At 43.8% G+C, this 19,009-nt stretch overlaps 1 protein-coding gene across 7 annotated transcripts in view; it reads right to left on the bottom strand.

Annotated features, from left to right (window-relative positions):
* Positions 1–19,009, bottom strand: part of ZHX3 (zinc fingers and homeoboxes 3) — a 127,556-nt gene that overhangs the window by 24,284 nt on the left and 84,263 nt on the right. Inside the window, exon 3 of one of the 7 annotated variants that reach the window (XR_009522074.1) lies at positions 13,748–13,845. The exons of the other annotated variants lie outside the window; for them this stretch is intronic. The gene's annotated coding sequence lies outside the window, so the exon portion shown is untranslated. The remainder of the gene's footprint in view (positions 1–13,747; positions 13,846–19,009) is intronic. 7 annotated transcript variants of the gene reach the window in all.

Here is a 19,009-nt window from a genome sequence, read left to right as displayed (position 1 = left end):
CAAACTTGCCTTGCTGAAGTCATTCAACTGGAACAATAAATGATAACTGCCATGGATTTCCCTGTACCAGAGAGGCGGAGGGAATCGGACCACTCACTGTTTTCAAGTATCATTTTCAAGTCATCAGTGGATTTGACCATTTTGTTGAACCCTTGCCATCCTGAAATCCTTACGGGCACAGTTTGATTAGGCAGAATCCTTGGAAGTGCAGTTTTAACCCTTGAAAATAGCCCGAGTTACAAACATCCTAAAAATTACATATCGGTGTGAAGTCACACATAATAGCTGAAAAATTTAGTGAACCCTACACACTGGAAGTGTCAAAAAGTTGTATGGGGGCCAGATGTGCAAGAAAAGTGAAACAGAACACCCAGAAGGTTCTCGTGTGAATTCAGTCCGGGCTGTAAGTGACAGAACGTACAAATACCTTTTAGAGTCGCTGTTTGGCATGAATCAAGTGATCCCAGTAGCAGTACTGTGAACCACTGCCATAAACTCTGAATTAAATCAATGGGTTCCATCTCCAGAGACTTCTGAAGTATAAGATAATACCACACAAAAGTGGATCAATTTGCACTAATGGCGCCACCGCTATGCTAGAAAGTCTGAGAAATTTATTTCCATGCCAACCAGGAAACTGGATTTACTTCAATTCTCTCTCTCAAAGTGCTTCATAGCCTGCAAAGCGCTTTCATCTCTCTCAATTCATCCCAGTAGCCTCCGGAGTTGGTTATTATTGCCCCTGTGCCCATAGCACCGAGGAGCTATTGAGCAAGAAAGGGGAGGTGACAGGACCGAAGTCACACGCAGATTCGCATGTGAGCCTGATGTTTCAACTCCTATGTTCTTTTTTAGGCCACATCCACTCTGAATACCAACTGAATAATAAACCCACTACCTATAATTATTTTTTACATTAGTTACATTATTAATTGCATAATTTTGGGCCTTCTTACAATGGGCTCAAAGATTTTTCCAAGCTGAGTTTGTCCAGTGTTGTTATTTTTAAAGATTAAAATGACTTGACAGGGCTATCATGATCCTTAATACGTATAACATTTTTAGACTGACAGAAGAGGGGAGGGATTACTTACTCTCATGACTAGAGAACTCTGTTACAGTGGGGCTAAGTGATTAGACTGAGGTTAGTCAGCAGGAACCTACAACAAAAAGAACACAAGGGAGACCATCCATCCTCAGGAATGTATATGGGCAGGACCTTGGCAGCCCAGCAGATCTGCTGGCTGGATTGTCAGATTTCTGCTGAAACAAAGAAAGGAGTTACAAAGAACTGAAGTCTGTCTCTGAGCCCAAGGCCTCCAGTGTCAAAGCCACGTCAAGCCCAGAGCTGGCCTCATTTTGCTCTCTGGATACTTACGGGTCACAATACTTCCTGCATTTAGTAATCACCATCCAGCGGAGGGCTCAGGGCCAGAGCTCTCTACTTATTTGTCCCCCTCAAACAATTCTTGTTTCTGTCAAGTCAGCAACAGAAATCGCCTGCTCCCGTCAGATGTTATCACCTCTACAGTGAACAGTAATTCACTCTTTCTCAAGCTCAGAGAGGCGATGATGATAAAAAATACAGTGGCCTCAGAATTAAAGGGACTTTAGAGACCACATATTTCAATCGCTCTTCTTTGCATGAATCATCTTGAAAGTATCACTACTGTGGTTAGGTGGCTAACCACGCAGTCCCTCCAGGTGGTTAGGCTGGCCTATGCTTGACTACCTCCAGAGACGGAGGTCAGCACCTACTGGGCTTGAAAAGACGTTGGAAATGGCTCCTAGTCAGCATCCCCAAAATTACCTTCCTGTGTGTTTTACTCACTAAATTTAATTTTTCACTCAAAAATAGTTGAGGACTTACTATGTGCTAGGCACTGGGTATGCAAGGATTTTTTAAAAGATGCCACCCCTGTACTGAAGAAGCTTATCACTTATTGTAGTTATTAGGCTATTCATCTGGAATCTGGGGCTTACTTTCCTTCTGCACACAGTGGATTTCCCTGACCACCTGTAGTTGGGTGTAAACAGTGAAATGTAAGCAAATGTGTCATCTCTAGGGAAAAGCATTAAGAGAAAGTACACGCTTTGCTTCACTGTTTACTCTCTGGCCTGGCAACTGGCAATGTTTCAGATCATGGTTACTGTTAGCCTGGGTTAGGGAAAACAAAAGCTGACCTGCAATGTACACATAACGTGAGCAAGAAATAACCTTTGTTGTTTTAAGCCACTGCAGTTTTTGGAGTTGCTTGTTACTACAGCATAATCCAACCCATCCTGACAGATACACAGTACAAGGGAAGCCAGACAAATAAATCAACAAAACTCGAATGACAAGCCGAGTGTTGCAGTGGAGGCATTGCAAGATTCAGTGAGGGTGTAGGAAAAGATTTACCACCACCTAAGTTTTCCGGAGTTGGGTAAGGCTTCACAGAAGGGGCAGCCTTTGACATAGACATTGGAGGATGAGTAGATACTGACAAGCAGACATGTTAAGAAAAAGGTGCTCTAGACAGAGGAACTCTTTGTGCAAAACCACGGAGGAAAGAGGGGACATGGTTGGAGAGCTACCAAGGAGTTCGGTTTTGCTGGCATATGAGTCTGAATGTGGTGTATTTCCCATGAAGCTAAAGACGCTGAAGCTTCAGGGACCCTCACTTGATGGGCACTTTCCAAGGAATGTATCTATATTTTTATAAATTTATGCTTATATTCTAGACACTTCCCCTCCCCCCCAGGAGACCCTCCCTCCTAATGTTCAGGTTCCACCAAAGCTGGGTCTGCTTCTGATGGGGTAGAGGGGAGTAGGAGATGACAACAGGTCTACAGAGAAGATCCGAAGACCTATAAATCTTCCACATGACACCTTTTTCAACATTTGAAAAAAGGAATCATGTTCCCTAAGAGTCTTTTACCTTCCAAGCCAGTCATTCTCATTCCTGCACTTGGGGTCATGGGTTGGAATGTCTGGCGTCATCTCAATTGCTCTTCTCTGAATGTGCTATTTGTCTAGAGCCCTCTTAAGAGTGGCACCTGAATCCAAATCGAATTCTCCAGATGGAGTCTGAATGTATTTATCACTTTTCTTAATGGAGTTTCATGCATCATACTTAATCTTTCCATAAAAGTTGCTACCCAGGGCTTCCCTGGTGGCGCAGTGGTTGGGAGTCCACCTGCCGATGCAGGGGACACGGGTTCGTGCCCCGGTCCGGGAAGATCCCACATGCCGCGGAGCGGCTGGGCCCGTGAGCCATGGCCGCTGAGCCTGCGCGTCCGGAGCCTGTGCTCCGCAACGGGAGAGGCCACAACAGTGAGAGGCCCACGTACCGCAAAAAAAAAAAAAAAAAAGTTGTTACCCAATGATGCCAGATTATTTACACTGTGAAATTCCCCAGAAAAATGTAAGCATTGCTCTTGGATTTAATTCACCCCCAATACCAATACCAAAATACAACACTTGATTGTTTCCCTTTAGGTTTGGCAGACTGTGAAGAACAAGTTTGATAGAGAAAAGAAAGAAAGTTAATTCATTTAACAAATGTTTACTAAGCACCTACCCCATGCCAGGCACTGTCCTAGATGCTAGAATATGGGTAAGGCAAAAAAGAGATATAAAATTCTCTGCCGTCCTGGAGTTTACATTCTAGTTTAGGGGACAGACAATAAACCAAATAGATAAGTGAAACTGTGTGTTAAAGAGGAGTAAGTACAATGGAGAAAAATGAAGCAGGGAAGGGGGACAAGGAATGTGGTAGGTGGGGAGGGGATGAGGTGGCAATGTTAATTATGGTGGCTAGAATGGCTCTGCTGAGAACATGACATTGGAGCAGGGACTCAGAGGTGAGGAAGTGAGCTATCTGGAGTTGAAGAGTGTCCCAGGCACAGGCACAAGCTGGTGCAAGGACCTTGAGGTGGGAATGTGTCTGGTTTGTTCAAAGAACAGCAAGGAGGCCAGTACAGCTGAGTGGGAGTAGTCAAGAGAGAGCAGGAGAAGACAGGGTCAAAGAGGTGGGGAGGCAGACTGTGCAGGGCCATTGTGACGACTTGGGTTTCTCTGAGATGGACAGTGCCCTGGGGGCGCTTGGAGCAGAGGGTTGATGTGATCTGACTTGTGTCCCACAGGACGCATCTGCTGGCCGTGTTGAGAACAGGCCGCAGGAAAAGCAAGAGGAGAAGCAGAAACCTGTCAGGAGAGTATGGCAGCAGTCCAGGCAGGAGATGACAACAGCCTGGTCCAGGACAGTAGAGATGGAGGTAAAGAGAGATGTCTGCATTCTGGACACATTCTGAAAGTAGAGCTGACAAGACTTCCTAAGGATGGAGCATGTGAACATCGCATCCACAGGAATCAAGGATGACTCTGAGGTTTCTGACCTAAGCAACCGGAAGGGTGGTGCTGCCATCAACCAAGATAGGTTTGAACCTGGGAAGCTTACTATCAAAAGCCAAAGCAAATGCGTACTGAGACTGGAAGGTCCCTTTCTAGGTGGAAAACTGGACTGGGCTGGTTTGGACATAAGAATTTCAGAGAACTAATGGGTCAGGCTGCTAATGAGCAGGGAGGCTGTGCAAGGCCAGCGTCCCAGTGAAAATTCTGGTGTCTGCCGAAACCTGCTCGAACCCACAGAGAAACTATGGGAAGCAGGGTGGGGGCTGGAGGGTGAGGAGGTGGGGACAGGGGGAAGCTGGGGACAAACCGAGGCTACTTTGAAAGCCAACTAGTCAGAACCAGCACCTTTCAAAGTTAATCATGTTACAGGGAAATGTACTTGAATCCCAAATGCTGTTCCAAGTACAAAAGTAAATTACTTTATTAAATTTAAAACTAAAAATTCAAGAGAGCAAAATAGGAAATGGTTTGTTCTGGATATGGTTTTCCTTCTGAATTGCATTGGTTTTGTTTTAACTGAACTTTTCCAGCATGGGTCAGAGACTTTACAGGCTAGATAGCTTGCAGGCCAGTGGGCACGCCTGAGCCTCTCAGGAGCATTCATCTAAAGCGAACTCTCTGGCTCTCCCCCCTGGGGGCTCTGTTCTCCTCTCCCCTCCCAGGCTCAGCCTGCACTGTGGACTTTCTTCAGTGGCCCCACTACAAAGCCCAGCAAGAGCTCACACACAAGAAAGGATGCTCCATTGCACTCAGAGCACGAGAAATACTAATTAAAATCACTCTTGATTCTCCTTCTTTCACTTACTTTGGAAAAGCTTGAAACATGTGACAATGTACTGAGTTGGCAGGGAAGTGAGGAAATTAGGTGCTCTCACACACGGCTTGTGGGAGCGAGAAGTGGTAAAATCTCTACCGAGAATGTTTAACAATAGCTAACAAAATTACAAACGCTCACCCGCTTTGATTCAGCAAGTCTGCTTCTAGGAACGTAGCCTACAGATGTGCTTGTCCATGAGCGCAGTATTGTAGGTATAAGGTGGTCCACTGTCAACCCCATAGTAACAAAGAGCTGGAAATAACCTAACTGTCCCACAAATAGGGGAAGGGGAATAACATGCACCCGTGAAAAAGAGTGGGGCACACTTTTTACACTGCTATGGATTAAGCTTCAAGATGTCTTTTTTTGGGGGGGTATAGTTGATTTACAATGTTCTGTTAGTTTCAGGTGTACAGCAAAGTGAATCAGTTATATATATATATATATATATATATATATATATATATATATATATATATGATCCACTCTTTTTTTTTTTTTTTTTAGATTCTCTTCCCATTTAGGCCATTACAGAGTATTGAGTAGAGTTCCCTGTGCTTTTCAGCAGGTTCTTATTATTCTTATTAGTTACCTATTTTATACATAGTAGAGTGAAGATGTCCTGATATATGTTGTCTTTTAAAAAGCACAGTGCAGAAGAAAAAAACATACATGTGCTTATGTATACACGCACTTCAAATCTCTCCAGACCAGGACGTGAGAAACTAGTAACAGCGGCTGCCTCTGGGGAGAGGGACGGGGTGACAGGGAAGCTTTTGCCTGTGAACCATTTCAAATGCCGAACAATGTGAAGGTGCAGGATATTCAAAACAAAAGATTAAAATGTGAATAAATATATACATGGAAAAATGTTAGCCCCTTTCCTAAAGTATGTGAGTTGTTACAAAGAGCAACAAGTGAAGCAGTGAGTGGCTGCTGGGGCTGGGCAGAGGGCCTTGAAGAATATGTGACTGGGGCCCAGCACCATGCAGAGCTCCTCCATAGTTCAAACTTCTAATCAACACAGATGGGCTTGTGTTTAACTTCTGTAGTGGTGCGCTAGGGCACATCACCTACAGCTAAATGGAATACCTGCAGCTAAATATACTCCGCCTGCCTCCAGCCTAAAGCCATGGTTGTAAAGTGACTTCTAAGCATTGAAGTTGGAGGAATGGGACAGTACATGCAGAGCAACCTCTTTCCCAATCAAAAACTCCTACAGCAACCTGTTATCCAGTCTCCATTTGAGTACCTCCATGGTCTGAGAGCTCATTATCACTTACAGCAATTTATTAAAAGCTCTTTTCTTAGTTGGATCTGATTCCCAGGTTTTAGACTTGTGTTTTGAACAGACACAGAACAAGTCAACACTCTTCACTATGTGAGCAGTCAACTCTCTCTATACATCAGCCTTTCTCGCAGTTGAAGGTCATCATTTCATTCTTTAGTATTCACCTCTGCAGTGTGAGCATCCCGAATTCAACCCACTCTCTCTCTAGTGACCTGCTTTTTGAACACTCTCTATTTTGTCTATGTCTCTCTCAAAATGTGGCAATTAGAACCAAACAAGCATTCAAGATTTAGCCTAAACAGAAGAGAATTAAACCAGGCAGTGTTTTAATCATTCTATCACCACTGCTAATACTATCAGAAATCTATCCAGGGAGAAGTTCTATTTTCTTTTTGTCCCCACACAAATGAGGGATTTGAGGCCCAGAGAGGTGAGGTGACCCAGTGGGACAAGGGAACACTGTTGGAATTTGGTGGGACTGGGATTCTTTCATCACGAGGCCACTGGAGTACACATTTTACAATTCTGATAGAGCAGTTAGTTCTTTGCTTTCTTCCCCTTTGAATTCTACCTTCTCGTCTTTTTTTCTTTCCTTCCAGTTTTACTGAGATATAATTGACATACAGCACTTCATAAGTTTAAAGTGTGCAGCCTAATGAGTTGACTTCCCTACAGCATGAAATGGTGACCACAATAAGTTTAGTGAACATCCATCATCTCAGACAGATACATTAAAGAAAAAGAAATTTAAAAAAATGTTTTTCCTTGTGATGAGAACTCTTAGGATTTACTCTTAACAGATTTCCTATATAACATCCAGCAGTGTTCACTGTATTTATCATGTTGTACATGACATCTCTAGTGCTTATTTATCTCCTAACTGGAAGCCTGTCCCTTCTGACTGCCTTCATCCTATTCCCCCTCCCGTCACATACCCACCTTCTCGTCTGGAGGGAATGTTTCAGTTTCTTGTCTTCATTATAGCCATGCCACATGGGTCACAGCTCTGTGGCCAATGAGGCTCCTGTGGGCTCCAGAGGGCCTGGGTGGGGATGGCATCTGGGGCCCCTCCGTGCCGCTAACACCTCTCTCCCCAGGGATAACTGCCCTTGCGAGATCTTCTCTGAAAACCCTCTTCAAACATCTAAGTCAGCCCAACCTCCACCCTGAACAGTCTTCTAGCACAGCACCCTCTTTCACAACACTTACCAAAATTTGTCATTGGCTCCTTATCCACATCTTTTCCTGCTTACTGTCTCTCACAGTTGGCTGTAAGCTCGATAAAGTCGGGGCCTAAACCCCCAGTGTCCTCACTCAGCATCCAGCTCAGTGCCTGGCACACAGTAACGATTTTCAGTGAGTGCATGGATGACTAAATGGGAGCTGAGAACGGGGTTAACAACTCTAACAAGACAGAGCTGGGTTTGGGTCCCAGAGCCCTGCCACTGTGAACTGTGTATTCCTGGGCAAATGACTCAATTCCTCACTGGTAAGATGGAGACAATGACACCGAACTCACAGAGCTGACATGATATTCAGTGAATTGATGAGTGCACATAAGCATTTAGCGTGCCGCCTCGTTCACAGTAAGCGCTCAGTAAATCACAGTGACTGCAGCAATTGCGGCTGCCCTAATTCTACCACCTTCCACTCAGAGGCTAGCCACTGGAGGATGACAATTAACTGGAATAGCAAAAGGTACATCCGCTCTTTTATCCTGTTTGCTTTTTTTAAAAGTTGTGTTAAAAAAAACACATAACACAAAATACATCAGCTTAATACTTTTAAGTGTACAGTAGGATTAACTAGACCCACACTGTTGAACAACACATCTCCAGCCCTCTTTTCATCTTGCAAAACTGAAAGTCTATACCCAGGGAACAGCAATGGGTCCCCTTTCCCCTTCCCCAAGCCCCTGGCAGCCACCGTTCTATCTTCTAAGAGTCTCTGCCTACTTGAGGTGTGGAGCTGTGCAGTATTTGTGTTTCTGTGCCTGGCTTATTTCACTTAGCATTACGGCCTCAAGGTTCACCCAGGTTGTAATATGTGACAGGATGTCCTTCCCTTTTTAAGGCCGAATATTTCATTGTATGTATAGACCATGTTTTTATCCATTTATCTGTTGACAGACATTTGGGTTGCTTCGGCTAGTGTGAAAATGTTGCTTCATATAAACAAGTGTGTGCAGATCTCTGAGATGCTGCTTTCGATACTTTTGGATAGAGATTGCTCTTTTTTTTTTTTTTTAAACTCTCCACAAACCAATCATGCCAGTGGAGCAGCAATAGTCACAGAGGTCATATCTGCCTTCACCTTTCTGCTCCTGTCACCAAGTTATCTCTGTCCCAAGCTCACTCCCTAGTCCTTTCTGATGTCCTCCAGGTTCCTCTATTTTTAAGTGAATTCCATAGGTCAAAATTTGAATTTATATCTTTGTCAAGAAGAGAGGGAAGCTATTAAGCCTCTCCTTCTCCCCTCTGTTGCAAAATCTCCAGGTCCCTCATCTGGAGTAGGGCCCTGCCCCAGGTCTAAGCAGGACGGGGCTGCAAGAGGCCAGGGCCCAGGCCCCTGGAACAGTGCAGGGCTGTGGCATAACCTCAGTTGGTCCAGTACAGTTTTAATAATGTTCAGTTTATGAGTAATTTTTCTCCCCTGCACCATGCGGGATCTTAGTTCCCCAACCAGGGATCGAACCCGGACACCGGCAGTGAAAGTGCCGAGCCCTAACCACTGAACTGCCAGGGAGTTCCCGATGAGTAATGTTTTGAATGCTGCTAGTATCTCATCAGGAAGTTATTCGTTTCCCTTGACAGGTAAGATTAAATAACATTCACTGGGTTTAACAGCCTTGTGACAGAGCCAGGGTATTTGTATGCAAACCCACTTCCAATCTTATGATGTCCAACCAAAGGGTCCAACTGGACGTGATCAATAAAGTTCCACATCTTCTCGTAACTCTTCAGGATCACTTTCACATTATTGTCCTGAAGAGCAACAGAACAGAGGTGTTGAGAGCCAGATGGAAGACACATTAGGGGCCTTCTGGGGGCACGTGGCTCTGTTTTGAGGAACTGTGGGTGCCAAGGTCACCCAGAGGCAAGGAGGAGCAATAGGTCTCAGCACTCACGCCTCCTCTAGTCTATAAAGCAGTAATAAGAGGGGCTATGATTGTGCAAAATATAAAATTCCCACAACTATTTATTCACAAACATCGTCAAACCAGGAATAAAGTACACACATCTCCCCATTCCCATCTCAGCCCTCTTCCTACAAAACGTGAGTGGGTGCGCGGACACACACACTCACCACTGGTACACTCAGGAGAGTGTCTGAGGAGGTGTAACTTCTGCTGCAAACGAGTAAACGTATTTATTTTCTTGCCATGAGATTTCAGGAACCTAAATCAAAAGTTTCTAAGATCTTTTCTTGATAGTGTATAAGAGAACTGCTGTGATGTGCCTGCCATCATCTATTTGCTTATCTGTTTTTAAACGAAAGGCTGCTTTAATATTACATGGTGGTGGTATTTCTATGATAATCCTGGACAACAAAAGTTCATCTGACTTTACTTAAAATATGACTTAACTCTCATAAGAACAGAGATCACCCCCTTAACTGGCCCTCGCCCACGCCTCCCCACCACAGCCAGCTCCCACTGTCACACTTACTCAATTTCCTTGCTCAGTCAGTCCTTGGCACACTGCAGGCTCCATTCCCTCCTATTCTGCCCAAACTACTTGACTAAGGTCACCAGTCAAGTGGCTCTTTCTGACTCCCGGGTGGTGAGTCTCAAAGTCATTCAGGACCTAAAGGAGGTTAACACCCACACCTCGACAAGCTCTCCACAAGGGAGCAAACTCACCCCGGCCTAGGGCTTTGCAATCTCCTGTACCCAAGTGACTTCAAAATTGCCCTTGCCAGCCATAAAGTACTTGTCAAGCTCCAAATCTATCACTTCCAACTGCCATTGGTTCTTGTAGGTTTTTTAAAACTAGACACAGTTTCTACCTCCCCTTATCTTGGCATTCACCCCTCAAAACAGAACAAAACAAGCAAAACAAAAAAATTCAGTCACCATGTTCTACTGCCTAGATCTTCATCTCACGTCTCATCATCCATCCAGATTTCCAAGCACGAGATCTGATCTCCAAATCACTCCTGTATCCTTTATGCAGCCCTCTCCCATCTTCCCCTTACCTGGCTGCCATCAAATCTTATACATGGAAGAATGTTTCAAATCCAACCTGTCTCCATTCCTCCAAGACACAGCCCAGTGGCTACGTGCATTTATGTCCTGGTTTATGTCCTGATTCTGCCTCCTGTGAGCTTGGGTACCCTGGACAAGGTGCTTGTGCCTACTCTGTCTCCATTCCTCCTCTGCAAGTGGAAATAACAGTCTCAATCTTTCAGAGTTATTACAAAAATGAAGATCTGAGTATAACGGGTGCAACACCATGCGTGACACCTAGCAAGTGCACCATAAACGATGGCTACTGGCATCATCCTCGTGTCTTCTACCCTAATTCAGTCCCTCATCTGCTCTGGCCTAGAACAACCCTTCAGGTTCCCAGCCCTTAGTTCTTTCCCCCTTCAGTCTACTTCTAACATTGCCACCAGGCTCAACATCTGAAAACACAAATCTGTTCATGTCACTCCTTGGTTTCAAGAATTTCTGTAGGCTTCTTACTTCCAATCAGAAGATTCTACACGTATGTAGTTCGATACTTCAGCCACCAGCCGCATGTGGCTATTCAGCACTTCAGTTGTGGTGTGTCCAAACTGAGATGTACTATAAGGGTAAAATACACACTGGATTTGAAGATTTAGTATGAAGAGGAATGTAAAATAACTCACTAATAATTTTCTTTAGTAGAACAGAGTTCTTCATCTAAAGCAGAGACAGAACAAACGCCAATTTAGTACCTTTTAAATTACCTTTTTATATCAACATGCTTACATTTTTTGGTAGTTTCTTATTTTTTCTTAGTCCCTTACTCATGTCTCCTTTTTCTCTTTTTCCATCTGAAATGTCTATAGTCTCAGAAGTAATTACATCTTTTTTAGAAGGAGAGGGATTAAAAAAAATATTGTGGTAAAATACTGTAAAAAAAAGTACGTATTTACATATAATACAAAATTTATGTTACACATAACATCAAATCTTAATCATTTTTAAGTATACAATTCAGGGGCATTAAGTATGTTCACACTGTTGTATAACCATCATCAACACCGTCCAGCTTCAGAATTCTTTTTATCTTGCAAAACAGAAACTCTGTCCCCACTAAACAGTAACTCCTAATTCCCTCTCCCTTTAGTCCCTGGAAACCACCCTTCTGCTTTCTATCTCTATGAATTTGACTACCCTGGGTCCCTCATATAAGTGGAATCACATGGTATTTGTCCTTTTGTGACTGGCTTATTTCACTTAGCAGGACGTCTTCAAGGTTCATCCATGTTGTAGCATGTGTCAGAATTTCCTTCCTTTATAAGACTGAATAATATTCCTTTGTATGGATATAACACATTTCATTTATCCATTCATCCTTCAATGAACATTTGAGTTGCTTCCATCTTTTGGCTACTGTAAATAATGCTGCTATGAACATGGGTGTACAAATATCTCTTTGGGTCCTTGCTTTCAATATTTTGGGGGTATATACCCAGAAGTAGACTTACTAGATTGAATGGTAATTATATGTTCAACTATCCGAGTAACTTTCATATTGTTTTCCATAGTAGCTGCCCCACTTTATATTTCTACCACAGTGACGAGAGCTCTAATTACTCTACATCCATGCCAATATTTGTTATTTTCTGGGTTTTTTGATAGTGGCCATCCTAAGAGGTGTGAGATGGTATCTTACTGTGGGTTTGATTTGCATTTCCCTAATGATTAGTGATGTTGAACACCTTTTCAGGTGTTTGTTAGTCATTTGTATAACTTCTTTGAAGAAGTGTCTATTCAAGTCCTCTGCCCATTTTAAAAATCAGGTTGTGCTTTTGTTGTCATTGAGTTGCAGGAGTTCTTTATATATTCTGGATATTAACCCTTATTAAATATACGATTTGCAAATATTTTCTTCCATTCCACAGGCTGGGCTCCCACTCTGTTGAATGTGTCCTTTGAAGCACAGAAGTTTTTAATTGTGATGTAGTACAATTTATCTATTTTTTTCTTTTGTTGCCTATGCTTTTGGTATTATGTCCAAGAAAGCACTGCTAAATCCAATGTCATAAAGCTTTTCCCCTATGTTTCCTTCTAAGAGTCTCATAGTTTTAGGTCTTCAAATTAGGCCTTTGATCCATTTTTAATTAATTTTTGTATATGATATAAAGGTAAGGGTCCAACATCACTCTTTTACATGTGAATATCCAGTTTTTCCAGCATCATTTGTTGAAAAGACTGTCCTTTTCCCATTTAATGGTTTTGGCACTTTTGTCAAAATCATTTGACTTCATCTGAGGGTTTATTTCTGGGCTTTCTATTCTCTTCCAATGGTCTGTATGTCTTCGTTAATAATTTTTAATACTAGGTACATGTTGAAACAACATTTATGATATATTGGGTTAAATACAGTCTTAAAATTAATTTTATCTTTTCTTTTCACTTTTTCAATGTGGTTCCTAAAACATTTTAAATCACACATGTGGCTCGCATTATACTTCTATTAGACAGCGCTGCTCTAGATGCTCTGAACTCAGACCACCAGGCAATAGCTGACACCGGGGGTTCAGTGACAGTCTGCAAGCTCCCTTCCTTTTGTGTTTATCATTACAGTGCTTAGGGAGCAGGAGAGAAGTGTGGTTGAGAAGTGAGGTTTCTGAATCAGAGAAGTTCAGGCTTCAGTCTTCAAGACCTGCCCTGTCCAATGCAACAGCCACTAGCCACATATGCCCACTGAGTACCTGAAATGTGGCTGGTGCAAACGGAGATGCACCGGAAGTGTAAAATCCAGACTAGATCTCAAAGACTCGGTACCAAAATAAGTGATGTAAAATATCTCATTAATGACCTTTATATTCATTACATGTTGAAATTTTAATACTTTGATAGTTGGGTTAAATAAAATGTATTGTTAAAATAAACTCCAGTTGTTTGTTCATTAATTTTTAATAGTTTTTTAAGAGCAGTTTTAGGTTCACAGAAAAACCCTGTGGCAGGTATAGAGACGTCCCGTACACCCCCGGTTCCCACGCATGCACAGCCCCACCCATCATCAACAGCCCCACCAGGCGGTACCTTTGTTACAACTGATGAACGTACAAGGACACATCATCATCAGCCAAAGTCCACAGCTTACATCACAGTTCACTCTTGATGTTGTACATTCTATGGGTCTGAACAAATTTATAACAACATGTATCTACCATTACAGGACCCTATAGAATAGTTTCACTGCCCTAAAAATCCTCTGTGCTCTACCTATTTATCCCTCCTTCCCCCCAACCCCTGGCAACCACTGATCTTTTTACTATCTCCACAGTTTTGCTTTTTCCAGAGTGTCATATAGTTGGACTCATATACCATGTAGCCTTTTCGGATGGGCTTCTTTCACCTAATAATATGCATTTAAGGTTCCTCCATGTCTTTTCAAGGCTTGATGGCTCATGTCTTCTTTATTTTTTAAAACGTTGCTCCTAGAATTTTAAAATGACTTAGGCAGCTCACATTACATTTCTGTTGGATACTTGTTGGCTTGGCACGGGCAGTTTTTCAGAGGCTGGCATCTCCCTGCCTCTCCAGCCACTCAGGTCATGGCTGGCCACCCCGAGTTCCCTGCCCCATGACATGCCAGCCTCCTCGCCTTCACATGTATTAGAGTCTCCTCACTAGACTTTACCTTCCTTTTCCCTGAAGATTAATTCATATTCAGACCCAGTTCAAATATGACATGTTCAGTGAAGCCTTTCTAAACTTCCACTGCACCTAAGTCACCTTTTACAGCACTTTGCACTTTATACTGTAAAATTTTTTTTTTTTTTTGGCTGTGCCCCATGGCTTGTGGGATCTTAGTTCCCCAATCAGGGATTGAACCTGGGCCCTCGGCAGTGAAAGCACAGAGTCCTAACCACTGGACCACCAGGGAATTCCCATACTGTAAATTTTTATGTGCCTGACTTTCCCTTTAGATTTGAGCTCCTTGAAGTTAGGGACCATGTTTTGTTCATCTTTGGGTCCTCGATCCCTAGCACAGAGCCTGACACTCAGTAGGCATTCACAGATGTTGAATGACTAAATGAAGAAAACACTACAAAATTCAGATTATCCTCCAATAAGAGACAAGATATCCACTTAGACATCAGACAGCTCAGAAAAGTATCTTAAATGCAACAAACCAGGCTGCAAAAGTATATCAGCCAATAGTTAAAACTATTCACAAGCTAACATTTGTTTTTTAAGTCAAATCAACACCGTAATAATATTTATAAAGCATGTCACAATTGAGAGATGGTAAACCAGTCCCTAATGGTGAGTGGATTCTGATTGGCTTGGAAATGGGGGGGACTAGCTATGGAAACTGAATGGTTAAAACCACATTCCATATCCATTAGCTGACAGCCCAGACCCCACCAGAATAGAGGCCCTGAAACTGAGCCTTTGATGTAGTTTCCAAAGAAAGCCACCAAGATGATTAAAGGGTTGGAAAATGAGATTTATGGGGAATGGCCACAGGAACAGAGACAGTTTTGCCCAGACAAGAGAAAAGGCCAAAGGGTGACTTAATAACCATCTTCAATCATTGTTACTACACAGATGATGGTGACCAGATGGTCTCCATTTCCACCAAAGAAAGAATACTGAAAATGGACTTAAGCTGAAGCATAAGAAAAGCTGTCTAGTTTTAAAGAAAGAACTTAATGGCTAAGAACTAGCTTACAGCAAAGCAGACCCAGGGAGTGTGTGCTACAGTCTTTATTATGCTAAGAAAGCAGCAAGTGGGTAGAGCTTGTTCAGGCCTTCAACAATCCTTTGTTGAGGGCAAATCCTCAACTGGCTAATCATCAAACGAATCACGTAATGCACAACCATAGGAATAGAAAAGAAATAAAGATACGAACATTGAAACACAGCACCCTCTGGTGTACATAACTGTCCTCCAATCAAGGAGGATTCTTGACATATGTATTTCTCAAAATATAGGGTACAAACCATGATAGAGTCCAGAGAAACTTACACCAGACTGGTCCTAATGTTCATTTAATCCCTCCATCCATCTGTATCAAGCACCTTCTCTGCACTTCCCCTTTGGTACCAGGAAGGCTCTTACACAGGCAACCTCACTTCTGTGAACACTGAACATGGCTGCATCCCAATCACATTAGAATGTTGAACTCAGACTCTGATACATCAACTGGCACACGAACATCTCACGCTGTACGCCGTTCAGGAGTACGTTATATACAGAGTTAGGGAACACCCGAGTGGGGTGCTCCTCTAACGTGCCCCTCTGCTCTGCCATGGTGCACATGGCCCTTCCTTTCCAATCCCTCTTTGTCTCCCGAATGCCAACAGGCCACTTTTTACATCTTCCTAGGCTATATGCTCCAGAACTTTCCAAGCTCAAAAGGTTTGAGAATCAGTCAGGGATGTTTTGAGGTCCTCCCCGTGTCTTTAGTCATCTTGGTGCTGGGTGGAACCTCATTACATGACACGTACACTTCATTCATGTGACTCACTACTGCTAAAGCAGCTGGTGTGTGTCCTCGATCACTACTGCTAAAACAGCTGGTGTGTCCTCGATGAATAAATCACAGGCCCTGTGTCCAAGAGCCACAGTCCAGTGGGGGAGATGGATAAATACAGGTGTAAATCGTTGTAGCTCAAAGCTGTAAGTGCTAACAGAGCAAAGAAAAAAGGGAACGGAAACACCAGAGAAGTACTATCTGGGAGTTCCTCAGGACATGAGAGCAGAACTGACATCCTGTGGGAGCAGGTCTCAAAGGGTGAGAGGCATTGCCCAGGCAGAGGAGGCAGGAGCAGGTATCACTCTAGGTGTAAAGATCTAATGGTCCCCAGGCATGTCACCACTGGGAGAACGGAGCCATGTAACACACTACGCCTCCTGTCCCAGGGTCTCCTTGAGGAGGCAGGAGAAATGCACCCGAACAACCTGACCTCTGTACACTATACAAAGCTCATGCCTAAGTGGCAAGAAACAAACAAAAATGATGCAGACCAGGTACCGGTCTGATGAAGGTGTGAACGGGCTGGAGTGGCGAGTTCTGCGAGGCAAGGCATCTGGCTGGAAAGCTCCAACAGGAATTCCCCTGACACCCTCCTCAGCCCCCCTCCGTCCCAGCGAGTCCCATCCTTGCTTGGCGGCTCTCTCCCTTACAGCACTGGCGACAACACACTGTGACTGTGCGTACAAGCTTCCTCCCCCATGAGGCCATGGGCTGAGACAAGAGCAGTCATCTTTTTATCACTATGCCTCGATCACTCCACACATGTGGAGCTCAAACAAACTGGATGAGTACACCAAGTCATCAGTTCATACGCGTGATAGGGTTTAAAAGGGCAGAGCGTGGACCTATTACCCCAACACCTTCCCCTATGCAGTTCACCTTGTTTTGTTCTTCCTCGTAAGCTATCCATCCTCACCTGGTTCAGGCTTTCCTATTCTTTCATTCTATCCTCACAAATCAACCCTGACCCTCCAACTGAGGAAAAGGAGCACATATCTGTGCCCCCAGTTAAGAGTGACCTATGTCGGAACTTCCCTGGTGGCACAGTGGATAAGACTCCACGCTCCCAATGCAGGGGGCCCGGGTTCAATCCCTGGTCAGGGAACTAGATCCCACGTGCTTGACGCAACTAAGAGTTCACATGCCACAACTAAGGAGCCCTGGAGCCGCAACTAAGACCCAGCGCAACCAAATAAACAAATAAATATTTTAAAAAGAGAGTGACCTATGTCATATGGAAAACCCACTAAACCAAAGAGGTGACAGGGAAGTGGCTTCCCACACACCCGGAAGAATGTGAGATTACCTCCTCACAAGGGAAAAAGAGAAACCCAACCCGATTACAGTGTAAAAATAGGTCACTGCCTGAATATAGCCCTTTGGGTTACTGGCAGCCAAGCCCCTTTTGCCTCTGGCTCCAGTGTCACAAGAAAGCGGCGGCACCATCTTAGAATAAGGGCTCCACAGCCAGCTGCCAGCCTCGGCCTGGCCTTCCCTCTGGCATCCTAGAACTACTAGGCGCTCAGCAAGCCTCTGTCACGGCTGGCGTGGAAGAGCCAGAGCTGGTAAGTTTTGTTTTGAACAAACTAGGAGGCAATTCAAGGTTGTGCTTATGACAAGTCTCTTTCCCCTGTATCCAGCCACACTTACTTCAGTAGGAAAGAAAGGAAGACTTTCAGTAGCTTGCTTGTACCTAGGCGGGGCCAACAGCAGCCTCTCTTCCATGACAGAGTTACAATTATGATCACTGTAATGCTTTACTTGCAGCAAATTCTCTAGGTGTGCATGACCGGAAGGGGTGTCAAAATTTTGGTTCTATGGAAAAAAACTGCTGTGGATTGCTTTAAAAAAAAACAAAAAAAGCCTGAGAATTACCGATCAAGAATCAGTGGTAGAACAGAGAAGGTGGGAGTTCCCTGGTAGCCTAGTGGTTAGGATTCCAGGCTTTCACTGCCATGGCCCAGATTCAATCCCTGGTCGGAGAACTGAGATCCCACAAGAAAAAAAGAACACTGACTGACTGCCCCTGGGTTAATCACTGTGGTGACATGCAAGGGGTTACCTGATTGGGCTTAAACACTCAAGGGCCACCCCCGGAGCTGAGGTGGGACCAATCCCTCTCTACCAGAAGACAAAAACATTGTTTGCTATGGGAGGAAGTGGGGAGGTAGAAGACATGGGGGAGGAATGGGGACAATTATAAAGTCCTTCACACATCACCTGGTGCTGAATTTGACTCAGATACCCAGTATCGAGGGCAAACGTGAAAGTGCATTTTGTGTTTGTTTGTTTCTGTTTTTTGTTTTTTGGCGCATGGCAGGTGGGATCTTAGTTCCCTGACCAGGGATCGAACCCGCGTCCCTTGAGCTGGAAGCGCGGAGTCTTAACCACTGGACTGCGGGGGAAGTCCTAATAGTGCATTTTGAGTGATACTTTATCATTTAACAAAGATGAACGTTTATTCCTATACAGAGACAAATTCCCTTGGAAGGTAAACTCAAGAAACGTATGTCTCGGAACTCTACGTAGGGGAAAATAGGTAAAGGTGAGGAGAGCGGTCTGTTTGGAAAGATGTAATGAAACCCACTCGAACAGGCCATTCTTACACTGATCCTCCGGAAGGCAGAGGACATGACAGTAAAGCAAAACCAACTGAAGTTATTTCAGCAGAAGGCTGAGATGAAACGGTCCAGATGCTTCTCTTCAAATGATCTAACTTACTGCAAATAGAGATTGACTTGTCTTAGACGCCTTCTTATATATCAAATTTCTAAAAATTAGCTACAACACTCTAAAAACCTGACCCCTAGAGTTT

The sequence above is a fragment of the Delphinus delphis genome, chromosome 15, assembly GCF_949987515.2.
Source record: "Delphinus delphis chromosome 15, mDelDel1.2, whole genome shotgun sequence".
Classification (NCBI taxonomy): domain Eukaryota; kingdom Metazoa; phylum Chordata; class Mammalia; order Artiodactyla; family Delphinidae; genus Delphinus; species Delphinus delphis.
Note: the sequence above shows the minus strand (reverse complement) of the source record. Positions and strands in the feature narration are given on the sequence as shown.